The 26,011-nt window shown below is 35.6% G+C and overlaps 1 protein-coding gene across 1 annotated transcript in view; it reads right to left on the reverse strand.

The window, feature by feature from the left end:
• The window catches only part of LOC120772675, a 37,905-nt gene that overhangs the window by 2,467 nt on the left and 9,427 nt on the right, over positions 1 to 26,011 (reverse strand). The gene's annotated exons all lie outside the window — the stretch shown is intronic.

Here is a 26,011-nt window from a genome sequence, read left to right on the forward strand (position 1 = left end):
TCAACCCATTTTCGACATACAGGCATATTATTGTCCGAGAAATACTATCGCTGAATTTCAATTATATATTTCAGATATTGACCGATATTTTCGAACGAAAGTCAACTATAGATACTGGGGTCCAAATATTCGGTACCTACGGGCTTAAGTTGGATTTTTGTTGGATTTCAACAATTTTTGGTCATGAGGTGACATACACTAAAGGCATTATTCGTGTAAAGTTTATTCCCGTTATATTAATGGCTTCATGATTTGTGTACTGGAAACTGAACGAATCAAGAGGAATTTAAAATAGTGCTATATGGGAAGTAGGCGTGGTTATTGTCCGATTTCGTTTATTTTCACACTGTGAAATGAAAACAATGACACGTACCAAATTTTGTCGAAATCGGTCAGTCGGGTCCCAAGATATGAGATTTCACAAAAAAGTGGGCGGTGCTACGCCCATTGTTCAGGCCTCTATAAAGCTTTGTCATACCATCCTGACGGCAAAATTTTACGTTTCTGGCGCATTTAGTTATTGATTTATCGCGCTTTTAGTAGTTTGGAACAGTACCGTTATATGGGAAGTGAACGGAGTTTTCATCCGTTTTCACACTATCGGTTAGAGCTTTAATTGGCTTAGGAGATGTATACATTAAACATATTAGAGGATGGTGCCACGCCCACTTTTTTTACCCTTGGCTACTGCGATACCCTGTGCCAAATTAGAGTTTTATATCTTATTTTAGTGTTTAGTTATGGAACTTTATATGATTTCGGTGAATGGTGTTTTATGGGCGTGGCAGTGCTCCGTTGACGCCCATTTACAAACACGTAATTTTGTTTGACCTAGGGAACCCGCAATATGCATATCTCAATTTTTACCCAAGTTATAGCTTACACGGACTGACATACAGTCACGCGGATTTCAACTTTTCTCGTCATCCTGATTTATATATGCATATACTATATGTATAACCCTTTATCTATCTCGCTTAGTTTTAGATGATACATAGAACCGTTAGGCGAATAATATTATTGTACTATAATATGTAGCAAGATGTTGCAAGAGTATAAAAATTGTTTATGTTCCTTCGTTTCTTAAATTATCGCAATTTTTAATATTTATTTTTAAGACAGAAAAAAGGAACTAATAGTTATCAAGTTATTATTTCGGTTAGCTAATATAATTATTTGATAAGTTTAATAACATTTTTCGCCAAACAATAAACACTTTCTAAAAAATGAGCAAAATTTTAATTTTTACAGCTGTCTGAATATCATTGATTATTTTTTCGTCAACAAATTGCATATCAGCGAGACCTATGCATGTTTGACTGAACTGAACCCACTTTTTGTCACACTTTATTACCACTGTTCAGTCCAAAAATATTACGACACTTCATTAATTAAATTACTGTTGTTCAAAATTAAATTATAGGTAAGGTTTAAATTTTCAAACAAGTGCTTAAGTGATGTGGATTGTAGTCACTTTATAAGTCTTAAAAATTATCTACTTTAGAACTTGCTATTGGAACAATTTGATGTCCGAATATTTTGGAGGGCTACTTTATATGATTAGTTCATCACTTCTACAAATTCTTCGCTAGACTGACCAGAGAAAATATTCTTTCCATATTTGTTTTCAGTGATATAACTAGCGCAACATCACTTAATCTATTCTTGGAACACACGGTGTGCGAAAATAATTTGGGAAAATGTATTTTTCAATTTTATTTTTTTTTTGCATACGTTTGAAAAGCGAGGCTAATAACTATTGAGGGATATTCGAGTTTCTTCAAAACTGTGTTGCAAAAAAAGCAGCAAAGCCTCTCAAATATCATTGAAAAGTTTTAAATTAGTGATTACAGACTATACATGTACACAAGTTAGTATATTTTGAAATATTTGAAGACTACGTCTTCCAAAGTTTAAATAATACTATGATATTTTGTAAAATTTCAAATGAATAATATTCATACCACGCTCAAGACGATTTTGCGCACGCATTACGGTAAACATGCGTAGAGTTACCTTCATTTTGGATTAAAAGAAAAATTTATTAGATTTTCGTTAGTTTAAAATCAGTTCTTATTTTTTTTACGAACCACGAAAAATTGATAAATCAAAACTATTATTATGACAATAACAAAGTAAGTTATGAACATCATTCTATGATTTCGTAGTTAACTATTTTGACTAATTTGAAAGCTAAATTTACACAGTTCAGCCGCAAATAACTGTGCTTATTGGCGAAACAATTGAAGAAAACTACCGCAATCCGATCAAAAACAAATAAAAATTCTTCAAGTTCGCTACTCAGTGCGATAAGTAAGGCAATTTTAAACATACGATAATTGAAACGTTAATTGATAAGCGCATTTGCAGTGCAAAATTTGTAAATATTGAATGCATGTTATACCTTTCTTGAATATTTTATGCCTTGTATATGGGCACTCAAGTGCGATATAGCCCCTATAATGCTGATAAGATTATTTTCTTTATGAGCGTTTATAAATGTTACGACAGGTGCTCAAATTGCTTTGCCTATCATTTATGCAATGACTTTGTACAAATTTATTACTTCTTGTAATAATAAAAATTGAATAATACATATTTTAAATAGACTTGGACTTTTTGAAATTTGAATTGCGTGCGATAATTGCAGTAGCTGATTAAAATTTGTCCCGAGAAGTCGACAGAGTCGAAAACATCGAGTTCTGAAATTCGTAATAATTCGGATGACGCGATTTTGACAGCGTATGTGTTAATCTATTTTATTTGATGGCTGCTCTATATATAATTATCAGAACGACTTATTAATCTATATCGATAATGTGAAAGTAGATCAACTTATCATTTCTATGTCAATCAACTACCAGGTTATTATACCCTGAACAGAGTACACTAAAAATTATCGTTTTGTTTTTATTGCCGTATTAAATTCTACCACACCTCTAGAACTAGGCTAAGTGTGCCGTCTTTAAACGCGTTTTTCTCGAAACTGTGTTTTTGAAGTCGGTTGGCAAGATTTCTCGAGAACTACTCAACCGATCTTCATGAAATCTTACACAGGTCTTTGAAGTACAGTTCTTAAAGACGAAGGAGTTTTTTCTGTATTTAACCCGAGGAAATTTTTCAAATTTGGCAACGATACAATCCGATCTGAATATACTATACTATACAAGTATATCTGCCATACAAACTCGCTGATTAAGTTCATGTATCTTCACTTTTGTTTTCGTTTTTGTGAAGGGTATAATAACTTCGGTGCAAACGAATTTAAGGTTTCTTGTTTTCATGTCAATCAATCCATTAAGACTTTTCTTAAGCTTTTTATAGCGGAAATGCAATATTTTTTCCATAGTCTACAAATAGTGTTGTGTTTTTAACTGTGTGTTTATAATTTTATTTCTAGAATACTTCGTATGAGGTTACATTTCACTGGCTGGATAGTTTTTGATTGAAGTTTTTTTTATTAAAAAAATACATGAGTACAAATATGCTCAAATTTTTGTCCTAAACTTAATTAGGACTATACACATGTCTTAGATAAGTCTTAACTGTCTAGAGACTTAGCCACGTATTTCATTTTCTTCTCTTTCTTATGTTACTCTATTTTTTAAATATTTTTCATTCCCCGAAATCCATAAATTGTTAATTCGAAACAGCAAGAATATCGTTAGGAATGCACTTAGGCCTTTCAATTCACTAAAATGTTATACACACCATTATAACCACGTCGCATGCCTGCTTGTTGCCACACGCCCCGCTGCCGGAAGCGATTGCGATTACAAATTCTATATCCTTGTGGACATAATCTCGCCAATGGTTTGCTTTCAATTCGTGTATAATAGCAAAAAATGGGTAATACCACAAATGTAAAGAGAAATATGACTACGATCAAAGTAAAAATACTCATTTTCCACACACTCTCGACACACGCGAGAGCCTTTTTGGCTCCAATTTCTTACGTGTTACGTCAATAATATAAAAATAAGCACCGGTCCCTTCAATATCTATATATGTACTTAAGAATAAATAATTGTCGAAGTATCTTTACATCACGACGCTCGTTTTACAGTTCGTCTACGAGTATATCATACTTATATAATAGGTATGTTAGTGCTTTGCGACTACGACTACAATGCGCTGACACTTACGAAACACTGGCCAACCACATATGCTATTTCAGTATTTCGTTTCAGTATTTAAAACCATTAACTACCTTTTTGTTTAGCTTTCATGCTATCCGCACTGCACTCGTATTATTTTGTACAACTTCAGTTGAGTTGTGTGCGTTTTTCATCGTTTCTTGCACAAGTGGCGTAATGATAATCAAATCCATAGACCCAACGGCACTTGTTATACTCGTACCAACTCGCTGATAAGATTAAATGTTTTGCACACTCTGTAGTCCCTCTGTATGGGTTTAGTTGATTTAGTTACGAGTTTGTTTTGTTTGCTAAACAGGGACAGGAAGTGCCGTGCTCTTCTCACATTTATAACAATACGGATGTATCTGTCTTATTCTGATCGAATCTTAAGCTTAATGAAAAGCCCAATTAATTAACTTTGGCATTTTATGATAACCAGTTAAATAATTTCTTACGAAACACATGTGTATTTGGACTCGTGACAGAATCTGACAGGATTTCGATTGTTTTTGTTAACTAGCCACACGTTGTTGCATTATCTCTTGCCACTCTTCTTTAAACAAATATATCAAGGGGGTCTTGAACAATCTATTTATTAGATATTTGAAAAACAAAATGTGTACGATAAGATGTCGTATTCATGAGAAAACTTATTCGATTTATGTATATTTCTAACGGGTGATCCAAGTAGAGGTAATTTGTTATTGTTATTTTTGTTCAGTATTGTTTGGCATTTCATCATGGAAAGACTTACGCCTGAACAACGTTTACAAACCGTTCAACGAAAGCTTACGTTCTGTAAACAATGTGTTCGCCCGCTTTGCTCAACTTGGTCAACATAATCGGCTACTGAGCGTACTATTCGCAACACCATCACCCATCTTAAGACCCCGCATTCAATATTGAATAATATTTAACCGAATAGATCACGTCCAGCACGCAGTGAAGAAAATATAGCAGCCGCAGTTGAGAGTGTACACGAAAACCGTGAACATATGGAACGACTTGGCGCCTTTATGTCGAGTTCTAAAATTGAAAGCTTACAAAATACAGCTTGTGCAAGAACTGAAGCCGCTCGACCTTACTAGCCAATATCACTTCGCTCTACTGCGAAAGACACAGCACATCAGTCAATGGAGTTATTAACAGAATACTTCGGTGAGCAGATAATTTTACGTTTTGGGCCGGACGTTTGTCCACCAAGATCGTGTGATATCACACCGTTAAACTTTTTCCTGTGGAGATATGTAAAGTCTTAAGCCTATACGGACAATTCCGCTTCGATTCAAGCCTTGGAGAAAAACATAACGTGTGTCATTACCAGTTACCAGTCGAACGAGTCATCGAAAATTGGACTAAGACGTAGCCGCTGCCAACATTTGAAAGAGATAATCTCCAAAATATAAATGCCAAAAAATGTTTTTTCGAATGAAAATTCCCGATTAGATTTAAAGTTTCTGTGTTTTTTTCTTTTTTTTTATCATCCTTTATATAAATTTTGTTTTTTTTTTTTCATTTGGTTTGGTTGTGACCGTTGGTGTGACAGGTATGTATATACAGTAGTGATCCGATATCGGCGGCTCCGTCAAATGTCCAGTTTTTTGGGGAGAAAAGGAAAAAAATTCCTGCGTTTCCTATTGGGTGTTACAAACTTCGTGGTAAATTTAATATACTCTGTTCAAGGTATAATTACTATTCCTGGAGCTACCAAACAAGGGCTAAGAAGACCTTGACTTGATAGGGAGCGCACTACAAACAACAAATATATTGCTATTCTCACATTAAAGACACTGCGTTCTAATGAGTGCAGTAAATGCAATAGTTCTAAGTTCAGTAAAATGTGGACGTTCAAAAAAAGCAAATTTTGAAGACCTAAAAGCTTCACACTATCGTCTGGTAATGAAATGTTGAAAGACCGTTACAATAAATGCATTACTCTAGAGGGAGATTAAATCAAAGGATAAAATGATTTTCATTCACAAAACCATTCTCTCATTGTTAATAGGAAATCTTTTCAACTTTATCCTATAAAAAGGCTATTTGCATGCAAACAGTTACACATATAGACCTTTAAGAGAACCAAAGTTTAAAACAGGTAGGTTGCCTTTTATATTTCGGGATTAGAGAACAAAAACACATTTTGATAATCGAAAATCGCTTTATTGTTTTTCAAAATATTTAATGGAGAATATCTAGATCTATACACTTTAGCAGAAGATTTTTTGCAACTCGTTGGCCACGGCGAATATCGCATTCGATGGAACGATGAGATGTACGAGATATATGACGACATTGACATAGTTCAGCGAATTAAAAGACAGCTGCTACGCTGGCTAGGTCATGTTGTCCGAATGGACGAAAACACTCCAGCTCTGAAAGTATTCGACGCTGTACCCGCCGGGGGAAGCAGAGGAAGAGGAAGACCTCCACTCCGTTGGAAGGACCAAGTGGAGAAGGACCTGGCTACGCTTGGAATATCCAATTGGCGCCACGTAGCGAAAAGGAGAAACGATTGGCGCGCTGTTGTTAACTCGGCTATAATCGCGTAAGCGGTGTCTACGCCAATTAAGAAGAAGAAGGTTGCGATATCTTCAAAACATGTTTTCTGAACATGCCTCTTCAGGTGTCGAAAAACGTTGACCTATTATTTATTACACTAAAATGTCCTTTTAATATTGAATGTATGCCGGTCCCACTAATACCTATAGTTTTTATCTCATGATAGGTCACAAAACGATCTTGCAATATCACTTTGCTCACGGCATCAATAGTTTGCGGAATAACAACTGATTTTGGACGACCTTCACGAAATCTCTCTTGGAGTGTTCTGCGACCTAGATTGAATTCATCATGTCATCGATAAACTATGGTTTTTGATGAAGCTTCATCGCCAAAAGCTCAATTAAGTTCATCAATGCAATGGGGCTGAGATAATCCACTTCGAAATTTGTAAACAAAAATAATCGCGCAAAAATGTTCGATTATTAATTCAATTTTTTGGCCGCGATGAATATTTTAAGTTACTGTAAGCAACACAAATAGCGCACGTATGTCAAAACATTCCAAATAATAAAAAAAATGTCAAATTTTACGATAAAATTGTGAGTACCATAAAACACAACTTACGTAACTTTAGTTTTCATTTGTTAAATTTATAATTTTTTGATATTTTAATAAAATCAAATGAACTCGCTCTTATTTTGAAATAAAAATTTAAAATTTGAAACGTATATTTGTTTAAACAACTCCAAATTTTAAGCTAATTTATAAAAAACCGTACAACAACATACCAGTGTTACATTCCATCTGTCTCCGTCTATATCGAATATCTGCTCGTCGAGTCTGCCGTTCGTACCTCTTATCAACCCAAATAGTCATTTGCATACAAAAAGCGATCGCAAGACAGCCGAAGAAAAAGGCTATAGCTGAAGAAATCAGCAATAAAATGCCACCCATGTTGTTGACAAAATATTGTAATTTTTAGTCGACTGCCGATGTGATGTTAGCCACACAGTATTGGCACTAAAAAAGCTCGTGCTCAGTTTGACGTTTGTTTCGTTTATTTAACGACGATAGTCTGGAATTCTAGAGTGCTCGGCTCTTTTTTTCTGGCGCACAAAAAATATTGTATTTTGCTTGAACAGGTGAACTTTAAGAATAAGCATGTAGCATTCTATGAATACCAACTAAATTACTTTCGCACTGTTATCTGGTAAAATGTCGTCTACTATCGTCTAATTTCAGTGGGCGAAGCGGGGATCGAATGGGCACTGACACATTAGGTGGGTGCATAATTTGGTGAAAACATTTTTAAAGGAAACTCAAGTATTTTCTTAGCGAATGGCGCCAAAATGAGAGGTGAAAAATTAAGCTCACCAAAGCATTATATTTAGTTCTATCTAGATCCATGTATACCAGTTTTAAACAACTAGAATAGTGCCTAAACAATTTCGATAGATTTCTTTTATCAAAAATAATGTACCACCCTATCACTTATATACATATATATATATATTTATATACCTTTGGCTTTAGCCACTCTAAAAAGTTTATTCCAAAACGCAAAAATGACTAAGCAATAAATTGACGAACAACTTTAACTACTGCATAAACATTTAATAATACATATACGAGTACAGTATGGCATATGTTTAAGCGAGATTTTAAGAAATTTAAAAGGAAGAAATGGGAGTGAAATTGTTAAGTACATATGTACATATTTATACATATTTTTATTTTTTAGTTAGGGGATTATGTTCCGGGGATGGCGTTAGTTGTAAATTCCGTTATGAGATGTCTATCTAATTACACGGTAATTCTTGAAATTTCAGCTGTGAAAATATACATAAGTGAACATTAAAGGAAAATAAAATCTATTCCAAACAAACTTTCTTTGTCGCTGTTAAAATAAGCGGGTCTGAGTTAATAGACATCAACGACGAAGCTAGTCAGGATGACGGTGTGTACCTGTAGAGAGTTTCTAGAAGATCATATTCGAGCTTCGTCAGAGATCTTACTGGCATCGTTTAAATATCGGAAGGATCATTGAAAATCATTTTAAAAGTTTATTTGGGCCTAAGAAAAGTGAAAGCACGATTGGTTCCAAAATCATTAAATTTTTTGGAAAAACAGCGTCGCGTTAACGTCTGTGAAACCATGTTTTCCGACTACCGTGATGTCATCAAATGTATGATTATTGGCGATGAGTCTTGGTTCTATGCTTTCGACCCGGAAACAGACGATCAATTGGCCGAATATCGTAGCAAAGGTGAGCTGAAGCCGAAAACAACACTACAATTAATAATAAAGGTTATGTTGATAGTTTTCTTCGATTATTGAGGTGTAGTGCACTTCGATTTTTTTCCGTCCGGTCAAACTGTCAACAAGGTATACTATTTCAGTGTTATGCGGCGTTTGCGCGAAGCTATTTGTAAAAAGAGAATTTATGGGCCGACAACTCTTGATTTTGCACCGTCCCATACTGCATTTGATTTTTCGTAAGTTTTGGCCAAATTTTCAAACAATATCGTTCCACAACCACCGTATTCGTCTGATTTAGCTCTTTGTGACTTCGGGCTATTCAGAAACTCAAACGACCGTTGCGGGAACCCGTTTCCGGGGTCCGATTTTGACAATTTTTAGATTTAAGATGGCATATCTTACAGAAACTTTTTGTGCAAAGTTTTATATCGATTTATTAATTGATGCTTCATTTGTATCAAATGAAAATTGAAACGAGTAAAAACGAGCAAGGAAGGGCTAAGTTCGGGTGCAACCGAACATATTATACTCTTGCAACTTACAAGAATTAAAGTCAGGGAATTAATTTATGATGTAAAAAGTTTATAGATACTATAGTGTATGTAACTTCTATATTGATAGATACATAAGGTTTGTTAGGAAAACGATAACCATTATATTATATTGACCAGATTTTATCTATTTTTCCCAATACCACATAAATATTAACATGTCACATACTAAAAAACTCATTATATAGAGTAAATTCAGCCGGGTGTTCGAAATCCTGATATTAGTTGAATGGGAGGTAAGTCAAGTTTTCGCTCAAATTTAGCTATTTCAGGCATAAAGACGCACTTTTATGAGTAAAACACGCTCTGTAATTTTTATTGAGACAACTCAAATATTGCTCGTTATATGCGGTATAAAGTCACCTGGAAGTTCGAAAATATTTATATTAGGAATATAGCGGCTCAGCGAAATATTGACCTGAATCAATCCATTTTTAGCATACAGATATACCATTGTCAGAGAAATACTATCCCTGAATTTTTATTATATATATCAGACATTGACCGATATTTTCTATCAAAAGTCAACTATAAGTACCGGGATTCACATATTCGGTACCTAGGGTCTTGAACAGTTTTGGTTGGATTTCAACAATTTTTTGTCACAAGGTGGCATACACTAAAGGCGTTATTCATGCAAAGTTAAAACCCGTTATATTAATTGCTTCTTGAATTGTGTACTGGTAGGCGGTGCCACGCCCATCGTCCAATTTTTACCCCGGTCCCGATAAAGTCTTCTCATACCATCTCCAAGGTAAAATTTAATGTCTCTGTCATAATTAGGTTTGGATTTATTGCGCTTTTAGTAGTTTTGAGCAATACTGTTATATGGGGAGTGAACGGGGTTATTTTTTGATTCCATCTATTTTCACTCTATAGGTAGGAGTTCTTGTAATATTCGCGTTAACCGAATTTAGTTGTTGTAGCTTTATTGGTTTAGGAGATATGTACAATTAACTTATTAGAGGGCGGGGCCGCGCCAACTTTTTCTAAATTTTTTTTCCAACAGGAGCTCCTGGCTACTGAAATCTCCTGTACTAAATAACAGGTTTGTATCTTAATTTTCTGCTTAATTATGACATTTTATAGGTTTCGCTTACTAACTGTTTATGGGCATTCCCCCTGCGGGTACGGGGGGACCCCCTCAGGGTTCGGGGGGGAAACCGAATACACCCGCGGTAAGGCATGCCTGTCGTAAGAGGCGACTAAGATCCTGGCCACCAGTCCAGGGCTGTATGGAAGCTCAACTGGTTGTAGCTTCGGCTACAAGGTCATACCAAAGACTTTAACCTGGTACCATGGGGAGCAGTAGCCCCTGGAGTTCGCTCCAGTCTGCTCATTGGGTTTGGCCCTTTGTGGGGATTCGTGGTGGCTGTGGTTAAAACCCAAATCGCGGGAAGAACTGACTTTGTCAGTCGAATGTGGAGTTGCATTGCAACCGGGTGCCGGACCCAAAGTACGGCAGAGGTTTTAGATGGGCCTCGAGCCCTACCAAGGTGGTTAGTGTGTTCATGCCACACTGCCAATTAGTACTGAAAATGTTTTCCCAGTTTTCAGGGCGCTGATCGACACGTTGTATTGATCCGTTGTGTTTTTGAGCACCGTGGAGTTAAGCTGTCGACAGCAGGATCCCACGTTAAACACAATCAGACGTTGTTTATGGGCATGGCAGTGGTCCGTTACGCAAATCTTCGAACTTGTCAGCCCGATTTCACTAACGAACACGTGTACAAGATGAACCTCAAATTTTACTCAAGTTACAGCATGCACAGGCAGGAAGACGGATGGACGATCGAACGGACATTTGCTCACCTAGCTTTCAATTCGTCTTATCATAATCATTTATATATATACTTGTATATATAACTCTATATCTAAGTGTATTAGTTTGGTGGTACGTACAACCGTTAAGTGAACAAAACTATTATACACTGTAGCAACGTATCGCAAGAGTAGACATGTTGGCTTTGGTTAAGTAGTTTAGCAAAATGTTTTTTTTCTCAAATTTCGAAAACAAAATATGTAATTTAAAGTTGACAAAAATTAAAATTATAAGGTAATTGTGGGCAAACTAAATAAGTGAAGAGCCATTACTTCGATTTTATGCTTCGATGTAGCTGATTGCATAACAATTAATCTAGAGTGTTCGAAACCCAGATGGGTAAAAATTTATATGGTATATTTTTATAAAACCACACAGATAACATCAAAAGATACCTGAAAATTTTGAGCATAAACTCGGTGAAATCTGACAAAGCTGTAAGCATTGGTTTAGTGAGTTTTGTCAACATTTTTAATATCATAAATCTGTTTCCCCTAAACCTGCAGTACCCGTTGTTTTCGTTCCCTACAAACCACTTGAGGAATTTACTCAACATCTACAGAGTGTACATATGTATATACTTAGATACATATAAATGTATAATCATTATAATTATATTTACGTTATAACGTCAGTGTTTCTTTTCTTTATGAAACGACTAAGTAAAAACTCATGACGTTGTAAATAAGTATGTATTATTCGTCACGAGTGCGCTCTGCTCATAAAAATCTTTATCTAGAATAAAATATTATTTTGTGAAGGTTATAAGCAAATACAAAAAGTTGTAATGGTTTTTAGAACTAAATATATCTCATACGTCAGTGTGGTGTCTAGTCTAAAGCGTGAAACATTTTACTATTGTTTCATTTTTCGAGTTTCGATATTAAAGAGTTGCGGTTCTTGTAAGTGATGAGAGACTTATGATGAACTTCGTCCATTTTATTTTATTAGGTTAAGAAGTCGATAAATAAGAATTGTTATATGGGAATTACAACTGATTGACTCAGCGAGAGACTTGTCTTTGCTCAGAGAAATTGAAGTTAAATGGATCGCAGTAAAAGTTTTTTTGAATACATATCAACAAGAAGAAAACTGCTCCATAATATGAAAAAGTATGGCTGTCGTTAACAAAGCTATTAATAAACCTAAAGAAGAAAGGGGTGTACAATTATTTGATCGATTTGGAACAAAGAATTAGAATTGGTAAACCATCATTGGTGTTTTGCAGCATAGAATGTTCTAGAAGTTGTTAAGGATCTAGCATTGTCTCGAGTCCATTTATTAAATCTACATATACCTAAAAACTTTTAAATATTAGAACAACACAAAACACTCTATCCTTAACTGTCACTTTAATGCCACTGCACCGTTATTAATGACCGACAAGAATAAACAGACTTATAAACATACCATATATATGCCCGATAGTTAACCGCCGACCTTGTCGATCACGTCGATTTTCACTATACGACTTGTTGCAGCCGCAATAATCCAACACAAACCACAGCACGAACTGAGAGTAATGTAGATATGATTAATAGATATTTCGACTAATATGAATAGAAAAAGAGTTACCCGTAGTATGAAGTATGTAATTGGCATTATGATGAATATGAGAAAAAATGTGAAGATATAAGCCAGAAATATATCCATTTTCGTTGGCGGGAAATTATGTTCGAATTAGTAACTTTTTTATTTTCGAAAAATCGTTTTGTTTCTTAACTTTTTTGAATATTACAAGTGTGTATTTTCGATGCGCGCGCGATATCTGCAAACACTTACGACTTGAAGTGTGAAAATATACAAAAAAATTTATTTTTCGCCTTAAAGTATTTATTATTGCCTCGTTTTCATATCTGTCAAGATTGTGACTTTCCTGATATCGGCCACCTTGCTGGCATTATAATGCCTATCGTTAATATTTTTAACCCGCTCGTTGTATTGTTTATCCGTACTGATTGAGGTTTCCGAATGAAAACGCTTTCAGGTGCAACCGCCGAACTTGTCTTGTTAGCCAATTGATAAGTCTGTGTACAAGCATATACACAATGAAGGCTGAAGGCCGTGTAGCCCACAACGTTTAGGCAGGAAGACAACGCCGACAAAGATCTGAGCGACTAAGCCTTATCATTTCTTATTAGCTGTGTGCTTAACTTGATAAGATTGGCGTGAGGTGTGTGGCTAGGAGCGGTACAATGAATGGGGGGTGCTGAACTGATAAGCAGGTGAGGCAATAAGGCGCTTAGTTGTGGCAAATTGAACCTTATTTATACACAAAAGTTTATATGTATACATACATATATATGTATTTTTCGCTTATACCCTGAACAAAATGAAAACTATCAGCGTTACTAGCTGAGTCGGTTTAGCCATGCCCGACCATCCGTGTTTCCACAAGCTAGTCCGTCAGTTTATGAGATACCGATTTCAATTTTTACAACGAAATTTTCTCCACATTTGTCCAAATCGGCGATATCGGACCACTAGAGTATGTCGCCGCCATACAAACTGATCGACAAAAATAAGGTTATTGTAATTAAAACTTTCTTATTTGTCAAGATATCTTCATCTTTAGTGTAGATTACGGCAATGCAACAATAACCGAACAAATTCTTCTCTTGCTATAATAAAACCATATGTGAAGGGTATTATATCTTCAGTATATCCGAAGTCAACTTTTTTTGTTTTTGCTTTTGTATGTGTTTTCGCAAATATTTAAGATAGTGTAGGACTTTGGGCATAGGAGCATTCGTCACCATGATGCGCAAAAGTGTCGAAATAAAATGGGCATACTAGACATACAGTTATGTTCACATTAATAGCAGCGCGAGTTAGGCTATGCAAAAAACGGTTCTATTTCTCTTACAGTTTTCAAATACGGTATATAAATGAGTATTAATTCACTGTTATTTGTGGTAAAAAATCAACCGAAATTGAAAACTTATGGTCCGGTTTCAACTTTTTTAGTCGTAAGAAGGCATAGTTCCGAGGCAGTAATTGTGAAAAGTTTTATTTCGATATTTTTGTTAGTGCTTGATTTGTATACTGTGAAGTGATAGAATCAGATGGAATCGGATTTTCACGCTATAAGCTGCAGATGTCAAAATTATTTTCCATACCGAAATTGTTGGTCCTGAGACATAGTTTTAAACTATGGGTGGGCGGTGCCACGGTCATTGCCCATTTTCTACGCTGATACCATTAAAGACCGTTGCGTACTGAAGCTGCAAAACAATCGATGGTAATGTCGATAGTTTTATTTTCGTCTCACTATCGATAGATTATTTTGACTATCGATGGTTTATGCCTTAACTATATTTACGAACAGTTTTCATAAAATCGAAAAGTTTATAATGATATAATCTGGTAGTACCAAATATGAAATCTAATTTTGGATAATATCGTTGTAGGAATTGGCGCAGAAACTAACACGTACACGCCATGCAACTCGTAACCTCAATGTGTAAAAAAGAGATAAACGATCACACGTACACAAAAGTTTCTGTTAGAATAGAAGTTTCATAGAAACTTTATCAGAAATCTCGGATAACGCTATTAGGTAATTAGACGGTAATTTGACCCATAGGTAGCTTGCAGGGAAATTAAAATCATCTTTTCATTTTTGGCTTGCTTGGTTTCAAATTCGCATGTACAGACCATATTTAAAATTATATCTTCGTCTTCTTTACTGGCGTAGACACAGCTTACGCGATTATAGCCGAGTTAACAACAGCGCGTCAGTCGTTTCTTCTTTTCGCTACGTGGCGCCAATTAAATATTCCAAGCGAAACCAGGTCCTTCTCCGGTAGGTACGAATTTCTAATGTTCTGAAATGGCGGCTGCATATATTCATGCAAGCAGCCGCAATTCAGAATTTTTGACGCCATCGTCTTCAAGTATTTTATAAAGAATTAAGAACCGTGACAAAATGAAAATTGAACAAAACCTACATTTTTTTAGTAGTCCTGATTTTGGCCAGAAACTATTCTTTTACATATGGCTCAAACAACTCACGACTTCCGGTCTTATACCAAATATTCTCTGAGTAGCCAAAGAACATCCGTTTGAAGGTGACCTAAAGTGAGAAGGCGAACCATTGTGAACTGAAGGTTGTGCGCTGGGCTTGGGAACCGCCACATAAAAAACGCCCGCAATGAAGAGTAAACAACAGCCTCGGAAGAGAATTATGGCTATAACCGCGTAAACGGTGTCTACGCCAGTAAAGAAGAAGGTTTGAACATTCTGTCGTAATTGAATTTCACAATATATATTGTATATGGTACGTACTTATATATACACCCAGAGGGCATTAGCCTGAGAGAGTCTTTAGCCAGGTTGGATTACTAATATCTGATAGAAGAGCTGCACTAAAGGCTAAAAACGTCAACAAATTACTATTTGTAAGTAAAAACAAATGGTTTATGGAGGAAAAAAGTACTCTACCGAAGCGTTCCGCCATTGTTCATGTTTTGTTTTATAAACAAATCCAATAATTATTAAAAACAAATGAAGTGTACACAGCCATGTCTCTTAAGGGGTCATAAACAGTTAGAATGAAAAAAAAATCGATTTTTTTTATTTTATTTTCTTACATACGTAAGCATATTTAAGAAAACAACAGAAGAATTCATATCATTCTGGTGAATATTTTTTTCTCAAAATGATGTTTTCAAAATCAGTGATCAACATTACTCGAAAACGGCTAAACCGATTAGCCTCAAATTTCAACACGAGCTTCTTAAATATATTTTTTAGTAATTAATCGGAGACTTTTTCTCACCGATAAAATTTTTTATAAACAATTTAAGACCGAAATTTTGGTCAAAAACTGATTTTTTTTTTTGGAGAAGCCGCCATTTTTTCAAAAAAATTTTATTTTGCTTATTTCTTCGATTTGCTTTAACAGATTTAACATTACTTTAACGAAATCTGCTTGGATTTTTAATTTCAGAGGATCCAGTTCAGAGATATAGTGGTCACCGCAAAAAGTATTTTATGAGAGGAACTCCCGGAGATCAGCTGTAGTTCCATTCCAAATAATTTTAAAAGTAGTCTCAGAAAAAATCTGAAAAAATCGCTTTCTTCGGTCTACTAACTGTATATAACTCCTTAATAAAGACCAGCGAAAAGTAAGTTGATTTAAAGGGGAAAGTACTATCGATAGTATTTTTTAAATTTTTTAAACTATCGACACTATCGACTGGTCCGACTGGCGATAGTTTTTCAGCTCTATTCCCTACCATCTCAGTCATGAAATTTAATGCGTGGTTATCAAATGATTTCATCCATTTTAACATCGACGAGGAGATATCGAAAAATAGACTGAACAAATTTGGTGGATGTAGTTTTAGTGGCTTGAGAGAAATTTAAACTTCGTAGATGGCGACACCACGCCCACTTTTTAAAAGTTTGCAACCCATCGATGATCTTCTTTACTGTGATCCCTAGTAACAAATTACAGTTCTATATCTTAATTTGCGGCTTTTTGTGTTTTGTGGACCTGCTCCGCTCCTATATAATACCGAGTACACGAAAGTGCAAAGGAACACGTGACCAAGTTTCATCGATATAATTTTTACTGAAGTCATCGTTTGTCTTATTAATGTATACGTACATATGTAGCGGATCTTTATGTACATATATATTAATGACTGCGCTCTTTTTTCATTGGGAAAAGAAGAATAATGAACGCGCTCTCATGAAATTAAGAAATTCCTAGACATTTGGGGAATTATATTTTTGCTTGATAAAAGATAACAGATAATTTTGATAACGCTTTTGCATATGTTATTAAATTACATCAGGGCTTTGTGCTTTTAAGCTCCAACTTTTTACGAAGTACATACATATATACACAAGCCTATAACTTGTATTTATTTAAGAGAGGAAATTCTCGGTTTGGAAAGCTCTCTTCTTATCATAACTGAGGTAAATACTTGATGAGGCACGACAGCGTTTTTGTTTACTCTTTTGTTCAGTTAGCTATGCGGCACATGTTGTGTTAAAACAAAGCGTAGATAACATTTGCCGTTGATCGTTTACTAAACAAACAGCCGCCAGGCATTGCAGGGCCTGGTCACGTCACGAAATTTGAAGTTTTTTTAACAAGAAATTACACACCTTTAAATTAAGGCGTTTTCGGAAACAACATAACTACTTCTCTACCTTTAAACATACCACTTTCTGAGCGCATGGAACAGCGTCGGCCATTCCTTTCACTGTTGTCTGCATGCAAGTCCCTGAGTGGCCGTTGGGTGTATTGCATATAGATCCAAAGTAATACACGTAAACACAAACTGAACACCACAAACGAGAGGAAGACCATAAAGAATGCTGATAAGTAGAGTAAAACACTCTGTAAATCTGCCGATAAATTCGTCATATTCGTTTTAATGCGTCTTCCAAGCTGCCAGCAGGATACTTCTGTTCGACTAATTTACCAACTCGAATAAGAAAAAAATGCCGAAATTCTATTATTATTGTTTTTCAGTTTCTGTTTTTGAAAATATTTCGTGTTTGACAGTTTGTCTCAAATAAAAAAAAAATCGATAAGTTTTTTTGTGTTCTCGAGTTGCACAAATCGCATGAAATTTAACTAAATTGCACTTCACAGTACATCCACCCAAGTACGCGTACAGCTCAAATAACTTTTCACAACAAATTCAGTACGTTGACGCAGATGATATATCGCAGTGAAAACTAAAAAATTTCCAATTTGCTTATCTGTTTTGAACAGAGCACGAGCGCTACACCTACAAAAGTGTATATACCATATATACTTATGTACTCGTATATATTTATATACATATATGTAGATACATATATATATGCATATACACAAAATCTTAAGCAGACACATATGCTTTACTAGAAGAGTGAGCCAAATATGACTTTCGTACCAAAAGCTTTATGAACATTTTAATTTTTCTGAAAATACTAGGGCAGCCATTCATGCTTACAGAGAAGACAACTAATTGGCATTGCTGGTTTGTGAAATATACTTAGGTACTCGAAAAATTTATATACAATTGTTAAGGTAGTGAACATTAATTATCATCGATTCGGCATTGCTCTGCTCGCTATCTGTCCCTGCTGCTCTCTTGTTAAACAAGAAAAAACGGTAACATCGGATGCACTGAAGCTATAATATCCTTCAGTGGTGCGTTTTTTATTGCATAAAGGGGTATAAAAAAATCGTTATCATGTTTTTGATCGGTCAGTTTGTATAACAGTTATAAGCTATAGTGATCTCATCTGAACAATTTTTTCGTATATTGCATTATCGTCTTAAATAATAATCCATGCGAACTCTCTCGAAGATATCTCGTCAAATGAAAAAGCTTTCCATACAAGTACATAATTTTGATCGTTCGGAGTCATATGCTATAGTGGTCCGATATCGACGATTCCGACAAATGAGCAGCGTCTTGCTGAGAAAAAGGCGTGTGAAAAATTTCGATATCTTAAAAACTGAGGGACCAGTTTGCATATATACCGACGAACAGACGGCGGGACAAATATTACAAATTTCGTGGAAATGTAACAGCAGCAAAAAAGTTAGCAAATTGAAGGTTAGTTATAAGAGTAGGCTCATTAAAGTGTTATAAATGATATCTTAAATGCTTCGAAGTATTGTTTTGTAAGTTTTACTATTGTGAATGATACAAATGTGAAATAACTGTTCAAATTGACAATGCATACATTCTTTTTTTGACAAAAAAATGGTTTTTAATGATTTTCGTAACTTAGGGTTTGAATTAATTTAAAATTTTATATGAAAGACGTAAGATATAGACGCCGCTCACTTATAAAGCAAGATAAATTTATTAACCAAAAAATGAAGCGACACGTATGTATGTATATGAGTATGCCTAAGAGACATTTTAGCAAGAGGTCGCATCGGAAGTGCTACCAGTTTGTTTGAACAGCTGGCACGTTTTGTTCGATTCGCTACTCTCTAGCACTTTGGTAATCAAAGAAAGAGGCACTTACTTTCGGTATCTCTTGTTAATATATTCTAAAATGACTAATTTTGTAAAATAATGAATTTTTCTTATAAGGCTTGCCGTAGCTTCGATTTCAAAACCCTCTTGCACTAAATAAAATATGTATTGGCTTCAATGGGCTATGACGTTATGAACTAGTAAGTAAAACGCTTTATAATCATTCAGAAAATTCGTAAGTTTTCATAGTTTACTCATATCATATTTGCCAGTTTTGAGAATCTGAAAACATTTTAACCAACTTATAGATATAACTTAAAAATAAGCTTCACAGATGATAGCAATTAGTATATATTATAAATATATATATAGGCAAACGTGATGATCGTTTTCCGATATCTGAAGTAGCCGTTGGGTCAATCAGGCAGTGGAGTACCATACAGGTCGCACTTTCATTTTGAAAAGTTAGATATGTTTTGGAGTTATACGGGTCTTTTTGTAAAGACTATACAGCATAAACCTTCACTTTAATGTTTACCATATTTGCAGTGACGTAGCTACAACTTCGGGCGCTGGGGGCCAAAGATGTTTTGCCGCCCCCCTTCATATACCTACCTTTTCAAGTTTCATGAGGTGGTTCGAACAAAAGTGAATTTTTACAAAATATTTTGGATATTAAGGACATAAAATTTAGGAACTAGAAGCCACGCAAATTCTGAGGTTCCAAATTTCTCACAATACGGAAAATTGATAGTAAATTTACAAGACATCTTATTAAAACCCATAGAAAAAAACAATTTTCGCCCTATATCTTGTACTTCTTCTTCTTCTAAATTGGCGTAGTCACCGCTTACGCGATTATAGCCGAGTTAACAACCGCGCGCCAGTCATTTCTTCTTTTCGCTACGTGGCGCCAATTGGATATTCCAAGCGAAGCCAGGTCCTTCGCCGTGGCCAATGCGCAAAGGACCATAAATCTTTCGCAGAATTTTTCTCTCGAAAACTCGTAACGTCGACTCATCAGTTGCTGTCATCGTCCAAGCCCCTGTACCATATAGCAGGACGGGAATTATGAGGGACTTATAGAGTTTAGCTTTTGTTCGTCGAGAGTGGACTTTACTTTTCAATTGCCTACTCAGTCCGAAGTAGCACCTGTTGGCAAGAGCAATCCTGCGTTGGATTTCCAGGCTGACATTATTGGTGGTGTTAATGCTGGTTCCTAAATAGACGAAATTATCTACAACTTCAAAGTTATGACTGTCAACAGTGACGTGAGAGCCAAGTCGCGAGTGCGACGACTGTTTGTTTGATGACAGGAGATATTTCGTTTTGCCCTCGTTCACTACCAGACCCATTTTCTGTCACTTGTCCAGCCTAGAGAAAGCAGAACTAACGGCGCGGATGTTGAGGCCGATGATATCAATATCGTCGGCATACGCCAACAGCTGTACACTCTTATAGAAGATGGTACCTTCTCTGTTTAGTTCTGCAGCTCGAACTATTTTCTCCAGGAGCAGGTTGAAGAAGTCGCACGATAGGGAGTCGCCTTGTCTGAAACCTCGTTCAGGTCTTTGACCAAGTATCCTCTGGGTAGCCTAAGAACATCCGTTCGAAGGCGAGCTAATGTGAGAAGGCGAATTATTCCCTACATAGGGTTGTGCGCTGGGCTTGGGACCCGCCACGTAAAAAACAATACCAATGAAATGTTTAAACAGCCTCGGATATCTTGTACACTTTTGACAATATTTGCAGAAAAGTGCATCTTTAAGTTCTATCACTATTTTTAAGAAAATACATATAAGCCAAAAGATATAAGACAAATTCAAAGACTGAAGAGTATTCGAGTAAAAATTGATATTTTTCATTGCTATTCAGATTATTATATTGTGAGTGTACAACTCTTTATCTTTTATAATAAATTTTGTAAAAAAAATTGCTGAAGTATTCTTCAAAGATTAAAAATTAGCGAAGATCGTTTTGCCGCCCCCAAGACGTTGCGCTCGGGGCGACGGCCCCCTTCGCACAGCAAAAAAGTGCTTGGTTAAGTGAAAGAGTTAATAAATCTCCCTGTAACCCTCAAATGATGATGTGTTATTTTTTGAATATTTAATAATCTTTATCTACTTATCTACGTAGTTAGATAATGAAATATGAATATCACATGCAGTAAAACTTTATCTAATTACTTCTCATTGTCGAGGTTGGATTTGCTTTCATTTGTTAATTTTTGCAATTGCCCAACCCTGATCACCTCGATCCCTTCGCCAACCACAAATGGCAGATTAGAATATTTATAATATTAATTACCTAGAACTTAGCAATGTCGGCGTATAAATTGCGCATGAGTTTGCACTGGACCATATAACTTCAACGATTATACATCAAGTCGAGTAATGAGACGACTTTTTGCAAAACTCAGATTACTCATACGTTACGTTGGCCTCTTTGCGGAGAGATTTTATTGTAACGTCTGCTTAGTTGGAAGTGATTAGTTTGGAGTCAATCATACGGCAGATGACTTAAGTGTGACTCTTAGGGAAATCTATATTATCTAAGACTATTATCTTCTTTTTTATTGACGTATATCCCGTTTACGCGGTTATAGCCGAGTTACTACAGCGCGCCAGGAGGATGGACCCATGTGTAGAATTTCACGCAAGTGAAACGAAATGCCAGAAACGATTTTTTACATATTACTCAAGCTGCTCATGGCCTTAGTAGTCAAAAAACATCCCTCCCCAGGGTTGTGCTCTGGATTTGGGACCGGACATGTAAAAAAGCACGACAGTCTCGAATGAGAGAACTCCTAAAATTATTATAGTCAAGCTAAATTCTAAGCTCTTACATACCATACATAAACATATTTTTTAATAACAGACGTCTCACGAAAGGTGATGAACAACCTCAAAGTTTATATACTATATATAGTACGACTTAAGAAACCTTCTCATAACATTAGTACCGTTAAGTTTAAAAATCCTTGCCCTGTTGAAAAGCACACGAATGAATATATAGTGATATACCCCGACTCTCGTTAATTCGAAACTCGTGGGACTCTTAAAATATTACGAATTATCGAGTGTTTGAGATATCAAATGGTTTCAAAATTTGTGAGAAAAAATTAACAAAACTTCGAGTTATTAAGTATTGATCACTTATTATTTATTAACTGCTGTTCTATAACAATGTCAAAAGTTTAGAGGTACATTTGTGTACTGGTTTGCTTCAAAGCGATTGCTGCTGCTCAGACTGCTCTAAGACTTTTTTAAGAGAAAAAGTGCCTGAAATGCTTTTTCATCACTTCCGTTTTGTAGACAGAAGCTTTGTAAGGTAACGAATGAAGATCTTGCTTCCCTAACTGACACCTCTGACAGGGGTTCTGATTCATCGTCCTTATCTTCATCGTTACTTTTTTCATTCGTATCTGTCGCAGATAAAATTTCGCCATCGGTTAGTGAATCTGAGAGTGCAACATCTTCATCCACTTGAACAAAGTTAGAAAAACTCCCACCGCTGATATCAACTAACTGATTCTTTAATATCCATAAGATCTTGTAAGAAACCGGACTTTTTCAATCAGTTGAGAATTGTTAAAGGTGTTGGAACTGTGATATTTGCAGTTAGCTGCTGGTCGAGTGATTCTAAAATGAGCTTAACAATTATCCCCTAAACATATGAAAAATAGGCCAGTTTCGTCAGTATTAGAAATGTACCGGGCATCATATTTTTAATCAAGGTCTTTAACTTACTGTGCCAATCTAAGCTAACTTCACCATCAACACTTCCACTTTCTCAACAAACTTTTTAAAACACAACTCCATTTCTCTCTTTGAACTTTGCAAGCCTCCCTTCACTTGCCGCAAAGTTGTTGATGCTTAGAGTAGACGCAAACTCTTTTGTGTGTGTCAAATAGTCAAACTAATCATAACAAAAACAAAGGCTCGTTTGAACTTGTCGCAACATGCACTTACAATCGTTCCGCCTCTTTCTCTCGGCAACTTTGAATTGGAGAGTGTTGTACGCCTATGAGTTCGAATTAATGCGTCGTTTTGTAATACAGTAATGATTATTTCATTTGAATTGCCAAGTGCATAAAAATGTATTGATTTAGTTCGAAATATAAAGATATTCTGTAGGGAACTCGTGATAATTTTGAATTATAGCAAGGTTCGAATTATCGCAGATTTGAATTAAGGTGAGTCGATTGTATATACAAATCAAAATGAAAACGTTAACTTCGGTTGCACTGCAATACCACTCAAAAATACAAAATATTCCTTATAAGCACGTGGTTCCGATTGTCCAGCTTGTATGGCTGCTATATGCTAAAGTAGTTCGATATCGGCAGTTTCGACAAATGAACAGCTTCTTGGGGGGAAATGGGCGTCGTATGCAAAGTTTCAGATCAATATCTCAAAAATTAAAGGACTAGTTTACGTACATATATACAAACAGATAGACAGACAGACGTGGGTAAATCGATTCAGTTTGTCAAATATGTATAATAGGGTCTCCGACGTTTAGTTCTGCTTTTTACAAACTTCGTGGTATAATCTGTTTAGTGTATAAAAATGACAAGACAAAGCTATTTCCGAATGAACCTCTGTACATACACCTAGTCCTCGGTTTATAAGTGCAAGCTATAGAAATAAAACCGGCATATCTTTATGGACTTTGACTCACGCAAAGCACATAAAATACGTTGTAACTAATTGTAATAATAAAGAAGGCACGGTGAGGCATAGAGTCCCAATCAGTATGTCTTTACGTTTTATAGTCTAATGTTTCAACATGAAGATGTGGAAATGTAGTCACAAAAACTGTAAAAATTATATCCGAATAAATAACTTCGTGTGTTACTATAGGATATCGCTGTATAGTGTATACTACGAGGAGAATGAGATCGGAATTTTCGAAATTTTGATAACCTTTTCAAAAAGTAGCATTAACTCTTTTGTGATCATTTGATATGACAAGCTATCAGCATTTATGTGGTGTAAGTTCGCTTAAGTATGATTTATTAAAATCCTTCTAATTAAGAAAAGAAAGTTACGACGGAAATGGCAACAAACCCGCTCACCTCTCGATAAAACACACCTTAATAAGGCAACAGCAGAATTAAAACGAGAAATTGCTCATATTAAGAATGAGTCAATTAATTACTATTTATCTCAACTATCCGCTGACAAAAAAGATGATTACTCACTTTGGAAAAGTACAAAGTATCTGAAACGTCCAACAAGTCACGTTGCACCACTAAAAGTTGCTTCCAATACATGGGCTAGAAGTGATTGTGATAAAGCTAACGCATTTGCAAAACACCTAGCTGAAACCTTTCGTCCAAACGAGGATAGTGAAATCGCGTTCCTCAGTAGTATTCAACAAGATCATGCAACAACCCCAGCAATCACCATTTGTGAACTTAAAAGTGAAATTAAAAAGCTTTAAGTTAAGAAAGCAGCTGGCTTCGATTTAATTACAGCCGAAGTGTTAAAGGAGTTACCATACAAATGTTTACGGAAGCTCACCTATCTTTACAATACATCAATCCGTCTGACACATTTTCCAAGCCTTTGGAAAGTTGCCGAAGTTGTTATGGTTCCTAAACCAGGAAAGGATCTCAAAACTTTTTGAAAAATTAATTTATCTAAGATTAAAATCTATAATCGACGAAAAGCAGTTAATCCCATCGCATCAGTTCGGTTTTAGAAATAAGCATTCAACAATAGAACAAATTCACAGAATAACATCAGAAATAGAAAAATCTCTGGAGGGAGGGAACGTATGCTCAGCTGTATTCCTTGACGTTGCGCAAGCGTTTGACAAGGTATGGCACGAAGGCCTTGTACAATTACTAAAATCATGTCTTCCGGTTGCGTATTGTGCTCTTTTAGAATCGTATATCACCATAAGATTTTTCCGTGTAAAACAAGGAAATGAATTCTCTAAACTAAAAGAAATTGAAGCAGGAGTTTCTCAGGGAAGTATCTTAGGTCCACTTTTATATATTTTGTATACAAGAGACTTACCGTTAGCACCAAACAGTATGACTGCCACTTTTGCTGATGACACCGCAAAACTATGCGTCGAAAAAACAGCAGAAAAAGCTGCGCTAAAACTGCAACATGCAATCAACTCTGTAGTAGGTTGGACTAAAGAATGGGGAATAAAACTAACCGGTGGCAAATCGGTTCATGTAAATTTTACAAACAAAAGAATCACTTATCAACCTACAAGTATTCTAGATGTCTGCATACCATACGCAAATACAGCTAAATATCTTGGCATCACGCTCGATGCTAGATTACGTTGGAAAGAGCATATTGAAATAAAAAGGATTGAACTTAATCTGAAATTGTCGAAAATGAAAGTTGTCGATTGGACGAAGGTCAAACCTGTCCATATACAACAAATTACTTCTTTATAAACAAATAATCAAGCCGGTATGGTCATATGGTGCGCAACTGTGGGGATGTGCCAATGATGGCAGTATTAATATTATACGACGTTTTCAAAACAAGGTGTTAAGAGGCATTGTAAATGCTCCCTGGTACTGCAGATATGCTGCTATTCATCGAGACCTAGGAGTGAATACAGTCGTCGAAGAAATAAGGAGTCAGGCAGATGCCCACTACAAAAGGCTTAATACACATGTAAACGAGGAGGCGAGAAATCTTCTTTTCGACACATGCCGCCCTAGTCGATTATGTCGGAAAAAACCATATACTAGCTTAGTTGGAAGCTAAAATATAAAGAAATTAATTATTTACCATATACACTCAGTCCTTTTTTTAC

This window comes from Bactrocera tryoni, chromosome 3 (assembly GCF_016617805.1).
Source record: "Bactrocera tryoni isolate S06 chromosome 3, CSIRO_BtryS06_freeze2, whole genome shotgun sequence".
NCBI classification, from domain to species: domain Eukaryota; kingdom Metazoa; phylum Arthropoda; class Insecta; order Diptera; family Tephritidae; genus Bactrocera; species Bactrocera tryoni.